Below are 21425 nucleotides of genomic sequence, written 5' to 3' on the forward strand. Positions count from 1 at the left end.
TTGAACGCTCGTGCTTGGCGAGCGTGCAACCGCCGTCTGGCTGACAGCGACAAAATGGTTAATTAATGCCTTCCTAAAGAAACCATCGACATGGGACCAGGTTTGTTCCACTACGAATTTTTTGCGATTTTTCCACCAAGTTTGATGAAAAACGATTGTGCCGTTGCCCAGAACACACACACACACACACACGGCTATTCCTATAGTATATTAGATTTATCACATTCTTCCCGTCTCTTCCTCCTCTACTTTATCTTACTGTTGTTAATATCATCACATAGGCCGTCTTATCATCATCATATTCTCTATCTCCTTTTTCTCCTCTACTCCCTCCCTCTTCCTCCTTAGCACACACACACACACACACACACACACACACACACACACACACACACACACACACACACACACACACACACACACACACACACACACACACACACACACACACACACACACACACACACACACACACACACACACACACACACACACACACACACACACACACACACACACACTATATGTCTTATTTGTGTCACTTATGTCACTTGTATATTATTTGTAATTCGTAACCCATTCCCCAAATATGTAACTGTATATTTTCAGCCTTCTGGCTGCCAAGCTCTTTCAATAAACCGTTAATTATTATTATTATTTTTATTATTATTACACACACACACACTTCAGCAGACAAGTTACCAAATCACATAACTATTACGTGTGTGTGTGTGTGTGTGTGTGTGTGTACCAATGTTTCGCAGGTGCATAAAAACGCATTTGTCTTCCGTGTGTATGAATGAGCGTATGTGTGAGTATTTTTGTACGACTGCGCACATATTTACATACAAACATACATGACTGTGTATGTAAACAAGTACAAATCTGTGTTCTTAAACCATTCACACAGCACGAGTACAAGTGTTAGGGCCCGAGTACACACAGTGAGTGACAGGTGAGTGACAGAGGACAGAGAGAGAGAGACGGGGTACAGTGATGGACAGAGAGACGGGGTACAGTGAGACAGGTGAGGGACAGTAGGCCTACAGTGAGAGACAGGTGAGGAATACAGAACACGGAGGCATGGATGAGGGGAAAATTACACAGCGTACAGACAGATTACATAAATTAGATTAAGTTAATATGCCAGATACATCAAGACTAATATCAGAACACCTTAAGTCAGGTAGATCAGGTGTAAGATTAAAGATTTTAAGACAGGTGAAATACAGATTAGAATAACAGATTAAGCTAAAATTTGCGATTGTGAACAGATATTATAAACTGTTATATTATTTAGATTAGATTCACTTATAAGTTCAAAACAGTTCAAATTAAACATATAACGTGAGGTAGGTACGAGGGGGTGGAGTTATTTAGCGGGTATATGGAGTCTATGGACCAATCAACGCGCATTTTGCCCTCAAAGGCGTGTACTATGCTATACATGAGTGGCGGGGATACAGACAGGTATGTTGAGAGACACATTTCACTCTCTCTCGCCTCCTACCACCAGGTGACTCACCACACTCAGGTTATCGTCCACCTGTCTCGCCCACCGACACCACCTGATAGGGATTTTCTCACCAGGTGATAGATATACTGTATATGCCACCACCGACAGTGCCCAGGGAGCCCCGACAGTGCCCAAGGGAGGAAATAACCGCCTCTACCGATAGTAGGTCTAAGAGTGCTTCGACAGTACCCGAGGGAGAATAAAATCAACATCCCCCAACCCACAGTAGGGATATACAAGGAACACCGACAGTTGCTTCCTGAGGGAACGTAACCGGAAATACCCGAGGGAGGTCTGGTAATACCCGTGAGAAATAAACACCCTACCCCCCCTCCCCAAGGCAGTGCCCGAGGGAATGACCGACAGAACCCGAGGGGGAATAGCATCCACCACCCACGGCAGCAGTCATCACGCAGCAGGTGTCGGAGTACATCATTACCTCATCCCAAGTTCGGCTCACACCACGCTGAAGACCGACCCAACTTGAGACACTCGGTTCCTCAAGGCGACACTCTGGCAAATTTTTCACTGAGAAGAAATCTCTCTCTCTCTCTCTCTCTCATTTTATTCACGAAAGCAAAATTATTTAGGTTACTCCAGGTAAGAAAATATATAATAGATTATACAGTAACTATACAGGTGTTGTTCAATCAGTTTAGCTTTTCGTGATATATTTAGTACATATTTTTATCTTGTTAGTAATCATTCACATAGAGCAGAGGTTTACAGTTTTTAATTCGTTCGTCTATCTGTTTATAGGAAAACATATATGAAGTCCTCTATGATTCCAGCGACGGGTATAATATTGTTAACCAAATTTTTCATATAGCAAAATACGCAAAATACCCTTCTATGAAATGCAATAATTTGTACACGGAGTTTTATAAATGTAATGAGAACAGTTTTAAGTTATGCTCCGGAAACGATACAGACAGAGGGATCTCACGCTATACTCTCCCCCACTCCAATCTTTTTGAGCGGGGAATAACCATAAAAAGGTTTCGCCGATCTGATGAATTTTTTTCCTGTGATTTATTTAGTTTTCAATGAAGGACAGAAACAATATAGGATGAAAGTCACGCATCAAAGACCTAAAGTTGTGAGTCATCCGCAGAGGTTCTTGGTCTGCTGAGGACTTTTATAGCGTATAATGAGAGAGTGAGTCAGCAGGGAGAGAGAGAGAGAGAGAGAGACGCCCCTCACACTCACTGAAGGGTCCAGAGCCCATCACTCCTACATGTCCATCACTGTGTTCCTCGCACCTTACCTTTAACTAGTGAGTTTACGTGACCCTAATACCGTATACCCGCCGCCAGCCTCTACCAACACACACACACACACACACACACACACACACACACACACACACACACTTTCTCATAGTTTCATTCATCATACATAAGATGACAAAATTATAAAGTTCTTGTATAAATTTCACTTAAAATGCCTGAAATAAGAGGGTTTTCTTTCTTCTGTTTATACATTAAGATATAAAACACACAGAGGAAGTATGAACTAGTGAGGGTCCACAGGCAGCTCAAGAACATCCACCCTGGGGCAGAAAGGTTCAATGACCTGAATGATTTCTTCACTCTCACCTGTATTGCCTGCTGATGAAAACAGGCCCCAGTATTACAGGTAGGCAGGGTTGTGACACCACTATTCAACACCACCACCAACAACAACAACACCATTCTACACCATTACCACAATCACCACCGCCACCATTCAACATCACCACCACTACCACCACCATTTAATACTACTAACAACACCATTCAACATCACCACCAACACCATTCAACACCAACACCACCAATACCACCGCCACTACCACCCACCACCACCATCATTCTACACCTCCACCACCTCCACCATTCAACAACACCACCACTACCACCCCATCACTACTTCACCCCCACCAACAACAACAACACTACCACCACCAGTTTCGCTAACCTCAATATAGTGACCTCATTTAACCTCCCTTGACCAAACTCACAAACACGATTCACTTTATGGGTTGAGTAAAACTGCCGCTGGCAACACAACATAAAGGCAGATAATTACCCCTATCTTTACCTGATAACTTAACAACAACAAGAACGTGTGGGTGTGTGTCTTCCCTCGCGTTTACTATACACGGTAACATGGCACAGGCTTAGGGCAACCTGTAGCTAATAATCCTGTTAATTTTAATTTTTTTTTCCTGCGCTTAAATGAAAAATAAGTCCAGGGATTTTGTACCACTCGTGACACACCAGCCTAGAGCATCACCTGAACGACACACCATACCATACATACATACCATACATATACATACATACATACATACATACATACACACATACACACATATATATACTGTACATACATACATCTTCGCGATAAACATAATTTTTGTCTAAACATTATTTTTTCACTGTTCTGAGTATCCTAACTTATTACAATGGTCACATATTATTCAAACAGTACACAACAGACACACAACTCGTATTACCAACACAGTCTACAAACACTCGGACAGAAGCCACAGCCCCGACAGGAGTGTGAGGGAGGAATTAAGCAGGACCTCGTTGCCTACCTGCCCCCCCACCCTAATCCCCAGCAGGTGTTTCCTGTCCCAGTGCCCGAGGCCAGGTAAGGTACAGGTATTACACTTATCTCTATTTAACACTTAATTACTGTAACCTTGGACCATGAAAGTACCAGGTATATGGTTAGCCTTGGTTATCCTCGAGACAGACACACACAGACAGACAGACAGACAGACAGACAGACAGACAGACCAGACCAGACACAGACAGACAGACAGACAAAGGTGTCGCCAACTTTGAGAATTACCAAGAAATTACTGAACGTTTAGTTTTATTAAGGTAATTATTTTTAAGGTTATTCTTAGTGAAAGATTCGTTGTATAAAAACAGCTTTATGAAATGTTTCCGTCAAAATTAATTTTTACACAAACCAAGAAATACTTAGCGCTCTAATAACTGTCACACACACAGCACAAAAATTACATTAATCGTAGACTCAGCAACAACGTAAAAACAATAATTTTCCACAATGCACAAATATTTTTATCCGCAGCAAAAACAAATCTAAAATCGCACATCAACACTGAGGCAACATTGTGTTGTGTTAACGTAGAAGGAAACAGACTGTGGGGGGAAAGATTAGGTCGGGCGAGGTTAATGTCCAGAAACAGGACCTTCTGATGGGAGTGTGTGTGTGTGTGTGTGTGTGTGTGTGTGTGTGTGTGTGTGTTTTATGGCCAACAGGTCCCGTGTACCCGAAGTAGGATCCAGAATGTTATAATTTGGTGAGAAGTTGCTCGAGGGAAGGACGACCCCTCCTTGTGATGATGGGTGGCGAGCAGGTACTGTAAGTGATGACGATCAGGAACTGGGAGAGGTGGCGAGCAGGTACTGGGAGAGGTGGCGAGCAGGTACTGGGAGAGGTGGCGAGCAGGTACTGGGAGGGATGGCGAGCAGGTACTGGGAGGGATGGCGAGCAGGTACTGGGAGGGATGGCGAGCGGGTACTGGGAGATGGCGCAGGTACTGGGAGGTGGCGAGCAGGTACTGTAAGTGATGACGATCAGGAACTGGGAGAGGTGGCGAGCAGGTACTGGGAGAGGTGGCGAGCAGGTACTGGGAGAGGTGGCGAGCAGGTACTGGGAGGGATGGCGAGCAGGTACTGGGAGGGATGGCGAGCAGGTACTGGGAGGGATGGCGAGCGGGTACTGGGGAAGATGTGGAACAGGTACTGGAAGGGATGTGAAACAGGTACTGGGAGGGATGGCGACCAAGTACTGGGAACTGAGATGGACAGGTGTGAGCAGTGATGAAGGGCTGTATATGCTGAAGAAGACAGGTGAGGAAGGTGACAGGTGATGGGGGAGAGAGAGAGAGGCTGCCGTGTGGTGGTTATAACACTAGGAGGGAGGTGAACACTTGTAAACATCCTACCTCCACTAAATAATGGTGGAATCTGGATAACTATATTTTTACCCTTCTTACACCACTACTTCGTCATTTACTGTACATATATCAGGAATATAAATAATTATATTTTTATCTTCATTTATCAAAACCACAATAAATCGTCTTTAAACAAATTTCCTTTGAAGATTAAAAAAAAAATGAAAATCTACTTCAGAGAACAGACCGAGCTCGTCAAGACCACTGGCTGAGGCATTAAACAACGTACCAAGGCCGAGTCCACACCTCTCTCCACACCACCTAACTTTACAAACAAGTTTTATTCTTAACATTAACTTAATTTCATACAAGAATAACTTTTCCACAAACTGTAATGCTGAAATCTATTGTTTTATATGTATTTTGGTTACTATTGAAAATATATACTGTATTATATTACCAGAAATGCTAGTAAAATCAAAATTCCTTCAGGTATATATACACAACATTATATCAAACAATTAACATAACAATACGCTATAGCAAAAAAAAACAATACGGTATTTTCACAGCCACAAATATCACCAATTGTTATTGTTATCCAAAATGAGTACTGCATTACACCGTATGAGCTAAGAATACAGATTACAATAACAATTTCGGATTACAGGAGAGCCCTTGTTTAGGATTACAGCATCATACTAAAACTTGTGGGAAAAACGACTATGAACTAAAATTACTGAGCGGATGCCAAGTACACACACACCCGGATGGCCAAACAGACAGACAACTAGCTTAAGTAAACAAGTCGATGTGTAAACAAGACAACGTGAGGGCAATGTAAACAAACGAATGTATAAACAATAAACAAAGGTAAGGGTTTGGGCTTAATTTGTTTGTTCCCTTGTTCCCATAAACCGCAAATAACACAAATAAAAGCAAACACACACACAACTGAAGCTTCATCTTACAACTGTTTACACACACACCAAGTAACAAAACACGACCGACAACACTGGGGTCATTCAATCCCACTATCGCTCGTAATACCTTCACTTGAACTGATAACCTGCCACTTTTTTATACATGTCGAGTATATATTGTCACTAAGCCTGGGTAAAGTGTGCGTGTGTTTGGTGATAAAATATACGAAGTATTATATTATCTACAGTACTTCTAGATAATGTGGTAAAGTAATATACCAGGATATACCGTATATTTGTCTATGTAGTATTTATCATTTACCTTATTGTACTAAAATATTAAGGTGGCGTCTTAATTCTTGCTGCTAACTTGAGACGAGGGAATTCGAATTGTATTATGGTAGAGTCTCAGTTTATATGTGACGCCATTTTCGTTGTCATATTTATGCCTCATCATCAGGGAGCCATGAAAGGTGTGTATATATATATATATATATATATATATATATATATATATATATATATATATATATATATATATATATATATATATATATATATATATATATATCCCCACAATAATATATGATCTAAATCAAACGTTGCATCGCGGGACTAATTGGGCACAATTTTCCCCCAAACATTTCAGTAGCGTACTGGATATACAGTGAAGCTTACTTTACAAGTCTTCCTCGTGTCACCAATACCACGCAGTGAACAACAAAACCCACAGCGTCTCCTGAAATACAGTGTACTGTAGTGCCGCTTGGCAACAGGTCTGGTCCGATCTTAGGCTCTCATTTAAGTATGCAGGTCTTGGGTGTTCCTCCCCTCGTGGTGTCTTGTGGGGGTTTTGCAGCGAGTAAATAAGAGGAAGTCGAGTGTAAATACGTACTGACAAGTCTCTAGTTACAGGATGTGTGGGCTGCTGCTGCCTGTAAGACTTGCTGTCAAGACAAAGGTTCGGTTTTAATCTCGACAGTGAGGGCATTCACCGAGCGCAACATCCTCGCTGTCAACATAATCGTCTATTGAAAATAATAACTTTTCATTGTGACTAACCTATATTAAATAAAGAAAGTAATTTATTCTTCAACTGGCCCCTTAAAGCACCGACGACACCCTCAAAAATAAGCTGCATTTTCATATATCCACAACACAGGAATATTCATACATCCGCGATATGTCAATTTACGTGCAGCCACGATAAAGTCATGCATTCCACGATGGATGTAGTCGAGTAATTTCATGCATTCACGAGATGTTCTTATTTTACTGTATCCATTTAACAGGTGAGGTACAAGTGTGCGCGTTGGTCGCCTGACACTGTACAAGAGGCTCCACATAGTACTCATTCCAAGTGGTTGTGGTGAAAACTTCTTCATTATCTGACACTTGACAGCTTATCACCGCCGCTCTTCTCATACTACCACTGTCAGCTGCGGACACCCATCTTCATCATCACAACGAAACCACACTTATATACATGTGTCGCCTCACACACCTGTACACTCAACCTGGACTGGGGCCCACTTGACCTGTGACCTAACCTAACCTAGCACCTCTGTTGACCTCAAAATCACTGTTAAGTTAAATTATCATCCTAATCTAATAAACATGTGATCAAAACTGACTATTTTCTCCGTAAACAAGATAAATAAATAAATCCTAACGGGAGGAAACCACTCAACGGGTCCACCATTGTAAGACGCCCCATTACCCGCCAGAGGCGTGATTGAGGCTTCCGTGATAATCGCAATATTTTCTACACAAATCCGTATCGTCTTTATTACATCACAAAAACAAAGCATAATATCCTTTTAACATTTTCTTAAGCAACTTTCCCCAGGTATTTATAGCTTGGGTTTTCTGTGGGTATTAAGTGACGACACAGTATTATTGATTATTTAACACATCGTCTTCAGTATTCTGACCGTGGTGTGTCAATCATGGGAGGACCGACGCCGAGGAACTGCTACACCAACAGTGTCTTGGTGGCAGATGGAACCTTAACCACGAGACGAATTACCCCCTTTTAGAAATATTTACTTCTAAGAATGTGAGTTTTCAGTTATAATGCGTTTAAGACTTTCGTAACAACGAATTTCAAAAGTACAGACGTAACATCACTCACTAAAGATGTTTGAGCTATTTAACATGAATCCAATTCAGAGATCACAATACCAAGGTATGAGGCCCCAGCAGGAGCAGCGAGTAGCCTGAGGGTGAAGTAGGCAGCTTATCCCCTTGTGTGACCCCTGCACACGACAACTGTGGCTGGCGGCGGTGTTATCTGTGTGTCGGTCAGTCCTGCCTGGCGGCAGCCTCCCTCCTATCCTACCGACGAGATCCTCTTCTATGTAGCGTGTCTACCATTCTCTCCACACACACACTACCCCCGGTGATCTCCCTGTAACCTGGCGTTCTTCTACCCTTTCATTAAACTGTACTTCATGTTCCCGACTGCAGGTGTTTGCTGCTACACCGTCTCGCCGGAGGGTTGGACAGTCCGTACGCTTGCCGCTGTGTCTATTTTTTTAGTCTAATATCATTACCACATTACAACCAGACGTCTCCTTTAGTCTTACCGTCAGAGGCCAGGGGTTCTCACCTAGCGGGAGACACAAACTTAATCAGTTTTACGGGGTGTCATTTTTTCTAGTAACCGAAATGACAAGCCGCTGACCACTACTGTTCCGGCAGACAAGGATCAGATGTGCTTTGTCGGGCTACACCAAGTAAGAACTGTCATGTTGTGTTCATTTTTCGCGAGAAGTAATGTTAGCGGGTGGACGTGGTGAGCCGAGTCATAGCTATGAGTATGTGATGAAATCACATAACAGAACTTGACATTGACCTTTCAATAATTGCTGACTGCAATGATGAATGGCACTTAAGTTAATTATTATCCTCCAATTTGACATTAATGAATATTAATAACACATTAACCCATTTTTTTGGGGGGGAGGGGACTTGTTTTTCTAAGTCCATAAAGTTGAGTGCTTGGTGTCGAAAGTCAATTATATTGTTAATTGAAAAGAAGCAGAGACACAAGCGGAGTTCACCCCACCCCCCCCCCAAAAAAAACCAATCTTAATTGGTTCAGACAATATCAGGGACCTTGTACGAAACTTAAATCATAATTATATCATGATTTGTGAAGACACACTGTGAGGAACACCACAGGCAAGGTCCAGATGAGCTTTGATCTTATAATGATACGTGTGTCTGTTCGTACAGAGACGGTCCAGAGCTATTAAAGCGTTAAGCTGCAAGAGACCCACCCAAGACCACTGTCATTTGCTGGGTCACGCTCCTGTGAGGTCATGGGTGCTACTGACCTCACCTGCTTCAAGACACCGGAAGTCCCTAATAATGACCTTTCTTCAATTTACCGCCGTGACGGATGAAGGAAGTCGGTACAGTATCATGTTTAAAGTAGCTGTGTGTGTGTGGGGAAAGTGGGGGGGGGCCATATACTGTGACGGAAGGATCTCCCTCAGCTTCGGACATACTAGCTCGTCAGTAGGGGCAATAGGTGTCGCTCTACGGTAGTCACGTGGTGTTTGCCCCCCCTCATCCCACCCCCCGACAAAACAAGACTCATATAGTGACTAATTCCGTGAAGTACATAAGTCACATGGTAAGACAGACACACACACACCATCGAAACATCTCTGAACTTATATAAAACAAAAACAATTCTGTCTCTTCCAACCAATCTAAACTACACCCTTGGGCCACAAAGGTATAACTCATCCACTACACTTATTATTATTTCAACTGCGTCACAACATATTCAGTAGTATGATAACAAGTATCTATGTCCCAGTACCCGATTCAACAATTTAACTGAAAATTCAAAGCCTTTTTAGTTGTATTTCTCACTAAAGCATAAAAAAAAATATAATCCTGTGTGCGAAAGTTCTCAGGCTATCATATACGTATTTGATCAACATAACATACAGCCAACTCCCCCTCAAAATACTGAGACCCCCTTCAACGCACCCACAATAACTACCCACCCAAACAAACTACCCTCCCACAACAACAACTCTCCCACGCACCCACAACTACCCTTCCACACACCCAAAACAACCACCCAACTACCCACCCACGCACCCTCAGCCATCATCCCGAAACTTATCATCCATCCCTACTTGAGACGTTATTACCCACCTGGTGTGTGTCAGTGTACGGTGGTGTAGAGAGAATACAATGAGTGGCCAGTGTCAGGTTCCTCCCCACCCACACCATCTGTCGTCTTACACACACACACACACACACACACACACACACACACACACACACACACACACACACAAAGGTCAATGGGTAGGGAAGTAATTATCTGAAGAAAAAAGAAACAGCTTGGAAACGGAAAATTTATAACCCCCCGTAAATAACAGGAGGCCAACGGGGGCACAACAGAGAGGCGCCTGGGGACTACAGGTAGACCCAACACCCTAGTATTATCTACCTCTACAGTACAGCGTCTACTTTCTACCTACAGCACCACGATAACCACCTGGCATGTTAATACTATAGTGACCATGGACAATAGTTACGTACAGTGTGGTAACTAATAGGGCACAATATAGCAGTGTAGTAACTAATAGCATATAACAGTCATTAGCATATTATAGAGTGAGTGAACAGGTATTACAAGTACCTGTGACAGTAAATCAAATAAACAACAACAACAATAATAATAACTAACAACGATAACCACAAACGAAAGAATAATAACAAGAACAAAAATAATTACTAAGACAACAATAGGAACAACTACAGCATCAACAATAACAACAATAACAGCAATAATAACAACAACAACAAAGAACTATAACAACAATAACAGCAATAGGAACAACAGCAGAAGCAGCAACAATAACAACAACAACTACTATAACAAAAACAACAATTAGGATCAACTACAACCTCAGCAATAACAATAGGAACAACTACAACACGACCTCCATTTAATAAGTAACCCCACGACTCAACCCTAAAACTAACCTCACACTAAATCCCCCTAATAATTATACTCCAGAATCAAACTTTTCTTCCTTTCTTTACTTTAGAGGATAATTTTCTTCTACGTGTCATTACAACGCTGATAACATTCTCATTCACCGAACTTTGATAAGGCTTCTGTCAGTCAGTCAGTCAGTCAGTAAGAGCATTCATAAAGCTATATAACGCAACTTGAAATAATACCTGGGCCTTCATGATATAAATTAAACAGTAAAGTAGGTAGGTAGGTGTGTGTGTGTGTGTGTGTGTGTGTCAACCTGGTAATCATTCGTGATAATTTACACAGGACAAAAACACAAGCCTAAGACTTTTATATATTTGAGAGGGAAGTATCAGTGAGGGGGGAGGGAGGAGGTGGTGGTGAAGGAGGAAGAGAGGGAGGAGGAAGATATATTGAGGGAGGAGGAACAGACAGTGGATAAGAAGGAAGGACAGTAAGGAAGAAGACGATAGTGAGGGAGGAGACGGTAGTGAGGGAGGAGACGGTAGTGAGGGAGGAGACAGTAGTGAGGGAGGAGACAGTGAGGGAGGAGACAGTAGTGAGGGAGGAGACAGTAGGAGGAGGAGACAGTAGTGAGGGAGGAGACAGTAGTGAGGGAGGAGACAGTAGTGAGGGAGGAGACAGTAGTGAGGGGGGATATGGTAGTGAGGGAGGAGACGGTAGTGAGGGAGGAGACGGGTGAGGGAGGAGACGGTGGGAGGGGAGACAGTGGGGAGGAGACGGTGAGGGAGGAGACAGTAGTGAGGGGAGAGGTAGAGGGGGGAGATGGTGAGGGGAGAGTGAGGGGAGACAGTAGTGAGGAGGAGACAGTAGTGAGGGAGGAGACAGTAGTGAGGGGAGGAGACAGTAGTGAGGAGGAGACAGTAGTGAGGAGGAGACAGTAGTGAGGGAGTAGTAGAGGGAGGAGACAGTGGGAGGAGACAGTAGTGAGAGAGGAGACAGTAGTGGGGGGGATATGGTAGTGAGGGAGGAGACGGTAGTGAGGGGAGACGGTAGTGAGGAGGAGACGGTAGTGAGGAGTACGGTGAGGAGGAGACGGTAGTGAGGGGGAGACGGTAGTGAGGGGAGATGGTGGGAGGGGGAGATGGTAGAGGGGAGATGGTAGTGAGGGGGAGACAGTAGTGGGAGGAGACAGTAGTGAGGGAGGAGACAGTAGTGAGGGAGGAGACAGTAGTGAGGGAGGAGACAGTAGTGAGGGAGGAGACAGTAGTGAGGGAGGAGACAGTAGTGAGGGAGGAGACAGTAGTGAGAGAGGAGACAGTAGTGAGGGAGGAGACAGTAGTGAGGGAGGAGACAGTAGTGAGGGAGGAGACAGTGAGAGAAGAAGAGATAGTAAAACAGGAGGAGATAATGAGGAAGGAGAGCAGAGCCAGCCAGCCAGCCGCGCCCCCGACAGGAACTTGGGGGTCACAGGTAATAGGTCACCAAACTCACCTACGTCTCATCATCCCAAGGTCACCAGGTAAACGTATCCAGGAAGTAGCACTCCTTATGTCATCACAATAATTACAATTAAACTTTTTTGTCTCACTCCATTAGATTTAACTCCAGGGGCATCACCCGAGGGCCTTATTCACACACCTGGCTCACATTATTACCATCACCTGAAGAATGTTCCTCACGCTTATTTCACCTGAAGATTAACCACTCTAATGAGGTATGGGTTAGAATAGGTTAGGATGTTAGAGAAGAATAAGTCAGTAGGTTACGTTAGGAGGTTAAGATAGGTTAGGTTATAATATATGTCGTAGAAAAGCAAATTTGAAGTCACGTTCATATTTGTAAACACATAGTCACTAACAGGACTACCATAAGAACGGAACAATGTAATTACCTACGTGATGACATGACCAACCACGCCTTAACACATAATGGCGGCAATATAATAGTCTGTCCTCAAGAACATCACCTCCGCCCGCTTTACTGAGGGTGGGGCGGGGTGCGTGTGTGTAGGGGAGGGGGTGGGTGGGTGGGTGGGTAGGGGTGGGTGGGTGAGAGGTGGGTGGGTGGGAGGGGGAGCGTGCGAGTGGGAGGAAGGGCGTGGAGTGGGAGGGAGGTGAGGAGGAGGGGCGTGTGAGGAGGCGTGGAGAGGGGGCGTGTCTGAGAGGAGGGGGCGTGAGAGGAGGGGGGGGTGAGAGGAGGGGCGTGTGTGAGAGAGGAGGGGGCGTGTGTGGAGGAGGGGGCGTGAGAGGAGGGGGGGCGCGTGTGTGAGAGGAGGGGGGGCGTGTGTGAGAGGAGGGGTGTGTGCGTGTGTGAGAGGAGGGGATGGAGAGGGGGACAAAGCATCACCGTCACTTCGTCTGTCTGGGTCACTGACATTCACAGCAGGTGTTCAACGATCAACCAGTTTATCATTAACAACAAGAACCTTCCTCTCATAAGCTAACGAGCGTCTTTATAAACACTTTAACAGTTCTACTAATAATAACAAGTTCCAGGGGAGGTAAGACAACTGTGTAGAGGCATCACATTATCTGCACTTTGCTCACGGACTAGAGTAAGGTTGACACGGAGATTTAACACCACAACTATTTCGGTGAATTTAGTCACGTAAGTCTAAATAATTGCTGGGAAGTGATGGGTCGGCAACCCCAACTATGCTCTTGAAGTTTTCTGTTGTGCTTGTTCCACGGTTAAGTGTGTGTGTGTTTTGGATAACCTAGAAAACAGTTATCAAAATGTATGTGTTCACTGTTCATGATAATTTATTCATCAGGATCTACGGCGGTGTCAAATAAATTCTCGTTTTACACCTTAAAAGAAAACTTCAAACTATGTCACACTGTCCACAAACTGGCATACTGTCCACTGAAGTAAACATTTATATACAGTACCTCCCCACACCACTAACCCTCGTAACTGCAGCGCCTACAGTATACAGTAAGTTTCCCGTATATGTTATGGATAAGCTCCCAGTCGTCAAAACACAGCACACACTAAGCTGCCAACACCACGACTAATCTGGAACTCCACCACCTGTTCTGAAATTCTCACCAAGTGCATAAACTCAGACACGTGTTGTAGTTCATTAACCAGCAGGGAACATTTGACTTCCTCTGTAATTTTCCACTAACTTTCAACTTTAATCACCTGTCAGGCCGAGCATGACCCAGACGGGAATAGAGGCGAGAGAACTTAAATAACGCAAGAGAATAACAACGCGAATTACATAAATCTACCCATTTTCTGTCTGACCTAAATGTTGCAAACTTACAGACTCCACCAACCAACAATAATCAACCCTGCTACGTGAGAACAATGCTTCCATTATTAAGTACTTGGAAATCATATACACAGCTACTTCATTATGGCTGGAACAAGTTTTTACTTAAGCAAGGTTAAGTGAGGCAAGGACTTGGTCAAACTGGTCTTGTGCATTGCATAAATTATTTTTGGGGTTATGTTTTATCAATTAACACCTTACCTAACCTACCGTAAACTTTAGAATCCAAATTTTCCACCATTTTTAACTACCCTGCCCGCTGCCAGGTGAATAACTCTGTTTAGGATAGGAACACCGAGCAGCAGCCAGTCTCCGGCACAGGATAACTACCAATGAGGTCATTATGAACCTGAGCGTTGAATTAGAGATGCTTCTTAACATAACATTTATCAGCTACGCCACAATTGTGTGGGGCTTCACGACGACGGGTGCAAGAACCTGAGAGCAGTAAGGGCGAGTGTGTGAAGGCGTAAGCGGTGCAGGTGTCTACAGTAGCGCACCAACAAAGGCTGGCAGCTGTCACTCACACAACAAAGACAGGTGTCTCCCACTGGCAGGTTCACTATATTAGGCGCCTTACAGGTTTCAGTGTCACATTTAGCAAACTTTTAACAATTTTAGTCCTTGAGAGTGAAGTTCACGCACGTTTCTACCCCGACATGAAATTATACGCTCAGGTATATTTAACTTGACTTCTCACGTTACGTTAACAAGTGTGCAGTACTTATACCAGAAACTGTAAGGCACTCTGAGGGTAACTACTACGAGAACAGTAAATAGCGTATATTGACTAGATTAATCACCCAAGACAACGCAAAAAACACTGCCTTGACGTCACCTGATGAAGCCGCCTGAGAGCGTATATATGCCGCCATCATACCCCAGGACGCGCCCTCACACTGTAATTCTTTAAAGGTGTGTGTGTGTGTGTGTGTGTGTGTGTGTGTGTGTGTGTTTAAGGCTTCCAGAAGTACATACGTATTCAGGGGATAATACTCGACTGTTCTTGAACACCTAAATTTACTATTTTTGAAGACTTGATATACAAACAAAATTGTTCCTTACCTCAAGATCAAATCACATTCACCACAAACTACAATTTACTCCTACTAAGGGGATCATCTGAAGATTACCCCCCGGCTTCCTTCACTACTTGCGGGGCGTTTGGATAGGTTTTACGGGAAGGAATTTAATCTTGAAATAAAAAAAAATGAAGGGATCCGAATCTTCAGGTGATCCTAAGCAAGTTTTTCATTGTTTTCTTTCTTAAATCCCCCAGCCACCAAGCTTGAACTGTTAGCGTAGAGTCGCCAGTGACCACCATCATTCTGAGCTATTCTTAACATTAAACAACCGTGCACGTTATCCCTGACAACTTAAAAAAACAACTTTATTTCAGTATTTGGTAAAGGTGTTGATAACGGCTACCACCAGAAGTTTTGTTGATTTATTATTTTTTTTTTGCTGTACTTATTGTTTTGATAATTTTAAATATATTAAAGAAACGACAACTTTCTATTATGATTTTATTTTTATTTTTTGAATTGTTTTATTTAATCTATCCCGCTTCACAACTCTCCTCCCGGCGCCATTTTTGTTGTTTACCTCCCTGACTCCCTCTTCAAGAGACGTTTCCTAGATGATGGTGAACGCTTCCACGAATTCCTCCTCGCCGTTGCTGATGTATATCAACCTCAATATTAAGGTAAGTTGTTTAACACGTAAATTAATACGATAATGCAGAGAACCTAATAGAACCTGACCTAACATACCCAACCTATGGGTATGTTAGGTCAGGTTAGGTTCTATGCATTGTCGTTTCCATTTTTTTGTTTAATATCACAATATAAGAGTAGAAAAAAATCAACCAAATCGGATAATTCCTTCTGGTGGTCCCCCTCACTCTACACCTTACCCAGTATTTTAACATATATCCCCATATACTGTATAGTGTGGCTTAAGTACATATACACAAAAGAATATGTTAAAATTTCATACCAAGAATATCTGAATCACCGTAAACAAATGGCAGCTATGAGACTACTACAAGCAAATGTTTTATGAGTTAACAAGAACCAACCAAAATCAACCTAACCTAATGACTTCAGGATATTTTTGTCGTTAATTTAGTTCCTTTTGCCTGAAATCGAAACTTATCACACAGGAAACCAAAGAAAGAAAAAACAATGAAATCTCAATTCCTGGGGTGATGTAGACTGTAAAGGAATCACCTTTAGAATCTCCACCCCAGCTTGTTTCACTATTTGGGGAATGAAGTTAGGTTTGGATAGGAGAGGATAGAATAGGTTAAACTAGGATAGGTTATGACAAGATGGTATATGATAGGTTAGGATACGTTACGTTAGCGTGGTTAGGTAGGGTTAGGTTAGAATAGGTTAAATTAGTATAGGTTAGGTTAGGTTACTTTAGCGTTAGGGTGGCTAATCTTGAAGTGAAAAAAGCTGGGGTGGAGACTCTTCAGGTAATCCCTATTAAATATTACCTAATGTAAAACAAATCTTATGTTAAGTGAGAGCGCCGCCTTGGGGTGCACGGAGCTGTTACACAACCCTCCTCGGCTTCATCTTGTGGTAAAGTAGCCTGATCATGTTCCAAATTTTCAAACAAGTTACGCTGGCGTCCTGAAGGTCTCACAAATAAATTTTAAAAGTTGTCACTTCGGCGATGTGATAATTATACTTACATTAACGTTCTGAAGTGCTCTCCAGGACCACCACAGAACACGAATAAACACCGGTCATTATACCACAACGCCACAAAATTAAAGCAGCTTAAGAACGAATCCAAATTTAAGTTACCCAAATAAACGGCTGAGAAGTTAGATGGACCCCGGTCTTAGAGGGCTCTAATGTAACCAGTGACATTGGGGGCCCCATAAACCTGGGCCACACAGTCACACCCAATGCTTAGTCTGGTTACGGCCTATCTGACCAGTCACCAAAGGACCGGGGTCAAACTGTTAATAATAATGACCTTATGTCACACCAGTGTCAGTTTCTTGTCTACTTCACCATTACCACTGCTGGCTGACGTTATCCAAAAACCATTAAGGGTTAACGTGACAACACAATCTTTTTCACCTCTGTAGCACTTATTACACTGTCACAACACACTTTAGAACACTTGAGAGAGAGAGAGAGCGCGAGGAGTGAGTACGTGTGCTCACCTCAACACCGCCCACACACTGGCTCACTCACGGTACGGGTCTTCATCACACTGACACACCACCAGGAGCAGCACACACGCGGGCACACAGCAATGGCCCAGCGACGCCCCAGCTTTCCTACCGCCTCTGTGTCTAACCCACCTCCCACCATAACAAGGCCAAGACTGGTTCAACACGCCGATCTCAGACCTCACCACTACACACTCTGGCCACATACCCAAGACTTTCGTCAAGTGTGTTATAAGAGTGTGACAGCTGAAGTGGCGACGTGGGACCTTTACCAGGGACCTCTAACAACCTTCCCCTTGTATACTCCTCACACTGTTCTAGTTCATTTGGGTTAATCCGGGATTGACGACCTTCTCAATCTCATCAATTTCCAGAAGAAAGTTAAGACAGGCATAAGAATATCTGACTTAGTACTTTGGCCACAACAAAGTCACAATATGGTATCAAGAAGATTTTACCTGATACACCAAACTCGCAGCACCTGGGAGACAACAATATTCTCTCCTGATTTCGTGTGTTTCCCAATTAATTTCGCCAACTCTCCACCACACAAATCCTACTCTTGAACGAAATCTCACAGGCCGGTGAACAAAGTGTAGTTGATTAATTCTTCTGATTATTGCCATACCTGCCCAGAAGGGTGAACCAGATTTGCCAGATACTTACAGATGGAGTAATTGGTAGAGGAATTTAATTTAGTATAGGCTCAAGGTTTCTCTCTGTAAGGCACATAGAAGTAAGTTTATACACAACAACAAGAGAAAACAAACAACGATGTAATGAGGTTTTAACGGCTATCTTGGGTTATTCTCGGCTGAATCGGTTACTGTTCATTATTGTTTATATACCAGCACTGTGGCTGTATCCGTTGAACCAATGTAAATTTGTTTGATTTTATTACTGAACAATTATCTATCTTTCAGGTGTCGTGGTTTACAGTCCCTTATTTTGTATTTTCCTCCCCAAAGTTGCATTTCCGTTTACCAACTTCTCCGAAATCTTGAAGATAAAAACTTAAGTCACCCAAATCAAATGGATATGAATGTGGAAACGCCTCTGTGCCCGAATACGTAAGATTATAAAGCACATCACAATACATATTTATCTTTAGTTCTATTAGTCAAACTCGTCAGTCACCGCCCAAAATATTTTCCAGCACAGACTATTATTTCTCGGAAAGGAAACGAGAGAATAATACGTGGAGGAGGAGGGGGAGATGGGACGGGCGCTGGGCAGGTGACGGTCGTGGTGTGTACTTCCCGCGGGCACCCAGGCTGCCACTCTCTACCTGATATTTATCTCCTACGATGCTGTATTGTATTATGAGCCAATAATAACACGCTATGTGAGGTTATTGTTTAGTTCCAGAGTTGGGGCGCTATTGTCATTATCTCTCAAGAGGCTACACAAGCGAGAGAGCAAGGAACAAAGTGAGGTGGTGAGGGAGGACGCGGTAGTTTTTACCCGCCGACAAACTGTGCTGTTCCAGACCAGTCAGACAACAAAACGAATTGGCAGGACTCTCTCAGGAAGTGTTGCTGACTACTGTTATACACTCGGTAAAACTTTTTGGATCGCCTGAAGAATATCCACCCCAGCTTATTTCACCTAAAGGTTAACCACCTCAACACTATTTGGGAGGATGATGTTAGGTCAGGTTAGTGTAAGGGTAGTTAGTCTCCAGGTGAAGTAAGCTGGGGTGCAGATTCTTCAGGTGCTCTGTTTTTAACCACAAATCAGTAACTTCACTACGAATCACTATACCTCTACAGGATCAGAATAACAGCACAGACTACACTTAGATTTGGTCCTGTGTTCTATAATACGAGTATACAGTATATATATTTTTAAAGTGTTGCCTCTATGTTATATCAAAGGGATCACTAAAATTAAAACAGCCACTGAAGCAGTAAGAACACCATAGACCACAAGAGGTGAGGTGAGGCACAACACTGCTGCAGCACGCGGCCACCACCCACATTACGCTGTTTGTTTATTCTCTACGGGACGCCTTGTCGACCACGCGGGCCACACCTGCCTAATTGCCTCTCTCTCTCTCTCTCTCTCTCTCTCTCTCTCTCTCCAAAACAACTTCTTGTGTGGCAGCATTCTGAGCTTGTGTTCTATTTTTTTTTATTAAAAAACTAATGAGTGGAAGCAATTCCCAATAAATACATTTTTTATAAAACAATACAAAATGAGTTTGTTGGTCACATAGCCTGATCCTGTGAAGAATTACGAAAGTTTCCCATCCCCCAATAATAATAATAATAATAATAATAATAATAATAATAATAATAATAATAATAATAATAATAAAAGCTGACAGTGTGGCAGTTGTTGTAACTGCCACAGATCTACAGTTCACTCCAAAGACCACCTACCGAGTCTTTGTACACACGTTCGATATTTATTTTGTTCAAGAGAAATGATGCAACGTTGTGAGACCTGTGCATCACTGACGGACGTGATGTATGCGAGTCGCCACAGCGGGGGAGGAACACTTCATAACCACAATAACAATATTCCTCCTGTGCTGCACCTTTATATATTTCACCCACGTTCACAGTCATATACGTGTTCTTAGCCTTTATGTATATTTCTTAAAAGACATCCACAACAGTACGTGAAAACCATATTATGAACCGCATAAACATTTTTGTTTTCGTATTTCACTTTCCTCTCAATATGTAACTAGTAATTAAGATCAGCGTCTATAACATGACTCACTTGTTTATATCGTTAGAGGAAACAAAAGAGGGTCAGAGACTTCCCTTCCTCCCTCATCACGGGCTGACAACACACTGGACTAGCCACCTGCTGCCTCGCCCTCGCCCCAACACCTCCAACAAGGCCCTAATCTACCCAGCTCAGATACCTCACCTTATCACCCCCTATCACACCGATATCACCCATAAAGTACTTCAATTACTTTGCGATATGATAGAGGTGTATAAATGGAAGTCAGGGCTGAACAAAGGGGACATTACAAAGGTACTCAAACTATCCAACCAGGAGCGAACTCGTAACAATGGTTTTAAATTATATAATTTAGATTTAGGCGCGAAATAGGTAAACATTAGTTTGGAAATAGAGTAGTGGTGAATGGAACAAGTTACCAAACATCATTATTAACTCGAATACGCTGGATTGGGCCAATAGGCCCGCTGCAGTTTCCTCCATTCTTATGTTCATACTAAACACTTAAACCCATTCACCCATGACAGAGGCTTTGTTTGACGAATATAAACACCTAAGTCTATTAATTCCATTTATTTATGTTTCTACCTATAAGATAAAGAGTGATAAGAACAGGTAACCAGTGTTATCATCATTATTACTAGCGGTGTGTGTAAGGTAGTGCTTTTGAGAGTGGGTGGTGGCCAGGACACGTGGACGGCCAACGATACGGTCCGTGCTCCTTTGTGACAGTGAGGATCTTTGTAACATGAGGAGACTTGCCCGGCTGTTTGGTTCTTACACTTAGGAAAAACAAATATTCACACACTAACTTATAAACCAAATGGGATGATTATGATGCAGGATTACAAAACGATGTCCCTTTTTGTCTCAGTCACACGAGAGAGACATTAATTTTTCCTGTGAT

The 21425-nt window shown here is 42.9% G+C and overlaps 1 protein-coding gene across 1 annotated transcript in view; it reads right to left on the reverse strand.

The window, feature by feature from the left end:
- The window catches only part of LOC121859190, a 92936-nt gene extending 72319 nt beyond the window's left edge, over positions 1 to 20617 (reverse strand). Inside the window, exon 1 of the mRNA XM_042355938.1 lies at positions 20549 to 20617. The gene's annotated coding sequence lies outside the window, so the exon portion shown is untranslated. The remainder of the gene's footprint in view (positions 1 to 20548) is intronic.
- Between the last annotated feature and the right edge of the window lie 808 nt (positions 20618 to 21425).

The sequence above is a fragment of the Homarus americanus genome, unplaced genomic scaffold (genome assembly GCF_018991925.1).
Source record: "Homarus americanus isolate GMGI-L3 unplaced genomic scaffold, GMGI_Hamer_2.0 scaffold50924, whole genome shotgun sequence".
NCBI lineage: Eukaryota > Metazoa > Arthropoda > Malacostraca > Decapoda > Nephropidae > Homarus > Homarus americanus.